The 6,385-nt window shown below is 43.4% G+C and overlaps 1 pseudogene; it reads left to right on the top strand.

Moving 5' to 3' along the window:
• Nucleotides 1–2,420: 2,420 nt before the first annotated feature.
• Nucleotides 2,421–4,128, top strand: LOC146376502 (E3 SUMO-protein ligase ZBED1-like; annotated as a pseudogene).
• Nucleotides 4,129–6,385: the final 2,257 nt, after the last annotated feature.

Below are 6,385 nucleotides of genomic sequence, written 5' to 3'. Positions count from 1 at the left end.
GTGAAACTCTCCTCCCACACAAGAGAATTAAGGGTTCTGTGCCTTTTCTTCATTATTTTAAATACCATGTAGACTTACTGAAATCCCCTGATTCATATAAAATTCCTTGCTGTTTATTGCATATAAAAATAAAATTAAAATTAAAAAAAGGAATACTTGCCTGCTGACTCAGACTATATGAATCCAGTATTGCTGCACGGCAAGTACTCAAAGTCCCAACAGGTTTGGGGTGTAAGGGACCCTGGTTTTCAATGGGGCCACTCTTTCTAAAAATAAAAGCACTCAATGAGGTACTTCAAGACATTTTGGATAAAAGTGTCTGCTAAATACCATTTAGTATATTGTATTGCTCCCATTAATGCAATATGGAACTCACTCTCACTGCCCATTGACTTCATCCATTCCCAGTGGGCCATCTATCTGTCCATTGACTGCCATTTAGTGTCAACAGGGCCATAACTCGTTATCTGAATGACGTTTAGACACTCAGCCACTCGTTACAAAGGTCAGAGGTTAGATGGCCATTGGAGGGACACTTTATCTGCTTCCATACCTTGTCAGTTACCTAACTCAATCTTCTATATTGTAGCTGATTTTTTATTGTTGCTTTGTCACTTGGTCTATACTTTGCTCAGCTTCTGCTCCCTTTCTTATGTGCACAATAAGACAAGCTCAAAGAGAATGTGATTCTTTGTATTCACTGTGAAACTTACAAGTATCCTTAATGAAGATTTTAAACAAGCTGTATTTTGTTGTTGTTAATCAAATTTTCGTAAAATTCGTACTCTTAATATGTGTGCTTTTATTTATTTTGATCATTGTTTTTCAATGTATTATATGAATAAGAATTTATAATAAGTAGCAAGTAGTACAATACGTATTTTAGAGGCTCATTGTATATCACCATGGATATAAAGACTGGGAAGAAAAACCTAAGGGACAGGAAGGATAAGCTTACTGAAATGTTATTGTATATAAAAAGATCAAGCAGGCAAAAATATATGTGAGTATAAGCATCGGTTTTAGACACAGGTAGATAGAAACAACTGAAGAGAGGTAGGGAGAGGGGATGAGTTTTTACCATGGGTAGCCAAGTAAAACCATTGATTCCACCCCGCAGTTGCTGAAACGCAGAGCAGACAGACTGTCAATCATTCAGGCTCTCTTATTTCGCCTCTCCATGCACCTTTCCTTCTCATACATCACTTACCATATTGCCCCTTGCTGGTATTTAGTCGATCTTGTATTTTGGTAAACATCAAATTTCTAGCTGTGCTGTTTTCCTTTCAAATATTGTTTCTTGGCTTAACTCTGTGATAGTGACATCATTAGACTAAATAAGCATGGCCCTGCAGAGCTGAAAAGCTTGTCTTTCATTTCAGTGTAATTCTTTTGCTTTCAGTGAATTTCTCTAGAGGTAAAACTAACAACCATTTAAATTATGCAAAAACAAGTTCCAAAAAAACTTTTTCCCTGAACCAAAAAAAAGACATTTTAAAAATGCGGATTAAGAGATAATATTTCTTTTGTGCGTTTTTGTTTCTTATAGGTTATGCTTGTTGAGCATTAAACCACAACAGGAGAACACACAAAGATGTTTTCTTTGGTTCTTAAGGGTCCCATGGAACCTTAAGAAAACTGATCCATGGTGCTAGCCAAGTTGGTCTTTTTCAACATAATATGTCACAGGGCTGAACAATCAAACACATTTTAATCTTGGTCATGGCTTCCCACAATTAATTGAGCATGATAAAGTAACACTGACACAAAAATAAAAGCAAATCGAGCACTCCCTAAATTACTATTTGATCATCTGCGAATCACAACTGTTCCCTACACTGTGTAGTTCTTGGCTTAACTCTGTTCCCTACACCAGTCTGAACAACTTGCAACTAATATTTCATGAAATGACAGATATACCAAAAAAAAAAAAAAAATCAAATGAATGTCAAGAAAAAACGCAATGTTTGCTAAGATTTCATTTCATTTCATTTATTTATTTCACACATGGTTCAACAGTGTTTCATTTCCTACAAACAAATCCTCTTTCCCACTAATATAACACTGCGCCCATGGGTGAAAAGGAGCAGGAAGAAGAATAAATTCTTATTAGCACCTGCCCCCTATCTGCAATCTAATTATCCTTACGAGAGGGCGCCAACAACCCAAAAAGCCCTCTAACATGTATCTTTATGTAACAATGCAAAACTAAACAACAAATCAGTGTAATCAGCAATAGGGCTGCCACGATTAGTCGACTAGTCACGATTATGTCGACTATCAAAATCATCGACGCCTAATTTAATAGTCGATGCGTTGTTTGAAGCGTCGTAAAATCCTGAAAGGTGCAGGAATAACAGTAGTATTTAAGAGTGTAATAACGGACTGAAACAGAAGATGGCGGCAATGCATCTACAAGGATGCCGTTAAACGCCAAAGACGAAGAAGAAGAAGCAGTCTCCGTTATCATGGCTACTCGGCAACGGAACTTGAAAGTCTGGGAGCATTTTGACAAAACAAAAGAAAAGAGGGTCCAATGCAAAATCTGCAAAATGAAACTTGCCTTCCATGGCAGTACGACGGCAATGCACGAGCATCTAAAAAGGAAGCACGTCGTGGCATCCGACGACGAAGTGGTACAGTCATCTCGGTAAGCTAATTGGCTAGTTAGCTGTTAACATTAGCGTAAACAGCGAGCTACTTATTACTTATTATTAGTGCTGTTAGCGTTAATAATGAAAAAATATACTGTAATATATTTCCCTAATGCTTACTATTGTTCCAAATCATCTCATATCTTTAGGTAAAGCAGACCCTTGGTGGTGTCAAAGGTTTCTTCACCCTGACTGCTGATATCTGGACCAGTCGTGCAACAGAGGCCTACCTTGGTGTGTCTTGCTATTTCCTGAGTGAAGATTGGAAGATGAAGAGCTTCATCCTTGACACCATGCCTCTTGAGGAGAGGCATACTGGTGCCAATATAGTGACATGGATGGAAGAGGTGCTAACAAAGTTTGACATCTTGCCTGCCAAAATAAAAGCAGTAGTACATGACAGTGGTTCCAATATGGTGGCAGCAATGCGACTGCTTAAAGAAAAACATGGATGGGCCTCTATCCGCTGTGCTGGACACACACTCCAGCTCATAGTCAATACAAGAGAAGTGAGCTGGCTAGTACAAGGCTAAAAATTAAACAGGAGCAAATGAATGTGAAGAAAAACACACTGATCCAAGATGTCAGTACAAGATGGAATAGTACATTCCACACGATAGAGAGACTCCTCGAACAGCGCTGGCCTCTCTCACTGCCACTCTTTCAGATCCCGAGGTAACGCCAAGGGGGAAACACTACTTCGACTTGAAGCCAGAGCAGTGGGTGCTGCTTGAAGAACTGAAGCAAGGGTTGGCACCTTTTGAGACTGCTACTGTTTACCTTAGTGGACAGCAGTACACAACCGTTTCAGGTCTTCCACAGGTGGTCAAAGGGCTGACACGGGCTGTACACCAAAGCCAACTGGAGACGAGCTCAGGGAAATCTTTCATTACCAGTGCAGAAAAAGGCATAACATAGAGATGGGGGAGTATATCCACTTTCTCAGCAGACAAAGAAAACCCTGTTATTCTCGCAGCTGCCTTAGACCCCGGATACAGAAAGTTGAAGCTTTTGGCTCCTGAAGATGTCATCAGTGCAGGGGACTGTTGAAGTGCTTGCTGTCAAAGAAGCAAATGCTGGGACACATGTGCATGCAAAAGTGCAGACGGCCAATGGTTCAGGTAGGATTGAAAAGACTCCTTGAGTCTGACACAGACAGTCAGGGTGACAATGAGGAAGAAGCATCTAAGGAGGACCAAGATGTCCAAGTTGTGAGAAGTGAAGTGAAGTTCAGCTGTACTTTAAAGAAGCCACAGTTTCTAAAAAGGATGATCCTCTTAAATGGTGGAGCGAAAATGAGGGACGTTTCCCCACAAAGCTAGCTAAATATTTTCTGTGCATTCCTGCAACCTCCACCCCATCGGAGCGGATCTTCTCCACAGCAGGGAACATCTGCTCTCAAAAAAGAGCAAGCCTTTCTGCAGAACATGTAGAAAAGCTAACTTTCCTGGCTATGAACAATAATCTTGGGTAGATTGCTATACTGACTATATAGTCCCAAAGTTCAATATAGTTGTGAGCACTTTTGTTATATTCGTTTTCGGTTTGTTGCTTCAAACTAGAAATTTCATTAAAAGTTTAATAAACTATCATCTTGTCTTTATTTTTAGTTCCACGTACCTTAAACACATTAAGTTATAAGCTAATGATAGTTATATAAGAGCAGATGCATGCTGGTGCAATAAACTGATCTAAGATGGCGGCGCGCACAGACGCAGCGGCCCGGAGCTCCTATACTTTTGCACTTTTGGTGGTATTGGGTATTATTTCACACGGTCTGGGGTTACTCCAATACAACAGAGATGATCTACTACAACTAAGCCGTGGAGATCTTCAACTAACATCCGAGTATCTCATCCCCCCGGAGATCGTTAAGCAACCCCCGGGGCTACCCGCAACAGCAAGCCGCAGGAGGAGACGTTGCGAGCGGAGGCAGAAGAGAGGCAGGCGGGGAGGCCTGTGGGCACGGCTAAAGACTAGTCCGTTTAAACCACCACTCCCGACCATATTCCTCTCCAATGCCCGTTCAATCCGTTACAAACTGGATGAAATACGATTGCAGATCGCCACTTGTGCCTGTGGGCACGGCTAAAGACTAGTCCGTTTAAACCACCACTCCCGACCATATTCCTCTCCAATGCCCGTTCAATCCGTTACAAACTGGATGAAATACGATTGCAGATCGCCACTCGACGGACTTTTAATAACTGTTCGTGCATGATTTTCACTGAAACCTGGCTGGACAGCGCCATTCCCGATGCGGCTATTGATCTAGCAGGCCGCACCGCCTATCGAGCCGACAGGTCTGCGGACTCGGGTAAGAAGACCGGCGGGGGGCTGTGCATCTATATTAACAACTTTTGGTGCACGAACGTCACGGTAACGGAAAGACTGTGCAGTACAGAGGTAGAACTGTTGGTGTTAAAGTGCCGTCCATTCTATCTCCCTCGGGAATTTTCTGCCGTTTACATCTGCGCTGTTTACATTCCACCAGATGCTAATGCTAAGCTAGCGTTAGCACAATTGAGCAGCAGCATCAATAACAGCCTGGTAGCACACCCGGACAGTGTCTTTATTGCGGCTGGGGATTTTAATCACACGGACCTGAAATCTGTACTTCACAATTTCCACCGAAATGTGAAGTGTGCTACCAGAGGAGATAGAACGTTGGACCAGGTGTACACCAACATGGCGAATGCATACAGAGCCCAGGCTTATCCCCACCTGGGTCTGTCAGACCATCTCTCCCTTCTGCTACACCCAATATACACACAAAAGATCAAGAGCACTGGGATTACAACCAAAACCGTGAGAACATGGCCGCAGGATGCTATTCCGATGCTTCAGGACTGTTTCCACTGCACAGACTGGGATGTATTCAAGGTGCAGGACACTGACAATCGTGTCGCATTGGACAGTTACACCTCCACTGTCTTGGACTACATCTGTTTCTGTGTGGACAATGTAACAACTTGGAAACAACTCCGTGTGTTCCCTAATAATCCACCCTGGATGACACACGGAGTTCAACAACTTATTTGAACGAGGAACAACGCTTTCAAATCCGGGGACCAGGAGGCATACAGTGTTGCCAGGGCCAACCTGAGAAGAGGCATTAAGACTGCCAAGCAGCAGCACAGGAGGCGTATCGAGGCCAGGTTTGAGAACAACACAAACCCAAGGCAGGTCTGGGAGGGCATCAGGGCTATCACGGACTACAAAAGGAGAACACCATCACCCTCAGCCGACAGTTCTATTCTGGCTGAGGATCTAAATCTCTTTTATGCCCGTTTTGATAGGGAGAACACCGACCCTGTCCTGTCCCCTCTCCCCTCAACCGACCCTGCTCCAGTCCTGAGCACTCATGAGCTGAGGCGTGTGTTCCGGAGCATTAACACCAGGAAGGCGGCCGGGCCAGATGGAGTGCTGGGCCGGGTGCTAAAAGACTGTGCTGCGGACCTGGCGGACGTCTTCACCTCTATATATAACACCTCGTTGTTCTGTTCACTGGTGCCATCCTGTTTCAAAGCAGCAACCATCGTTCCCATCCCAAAACAGTCAAATGTCACATGTCTGAACGATTTCAGACCTGTGGCACTCACCCCCATTCCCGCCAAATGCCTGGAGAGACTGGTCATTAAACACATCAGAGCTGCTTTTCCACCATCCCTGGACTCGCACCAGTTTGCATACAGGGAGAACCGGTCAACCGAGGATGCGATCGCCACAGT

The sequence above is a fragment of the Perissodus microlepis genome, chromosome 12 (assembly GCF_051167445.1).
Source record: "Perissodus microlepis isolate ML-2025 ecotype Zambia chromosome 12, ASM5116744v1, whole genome shotgun sequence".
Taxonomy (NCBI): Eukaryota; Metazoa; Chordata; class Actinopteri; order Cichliformes; family Cichlidae; genus Perissodus; species Perissodus microlepis.
This window is presented reverse-complemented; position numbering and strand designations above follow the sequence as displayed.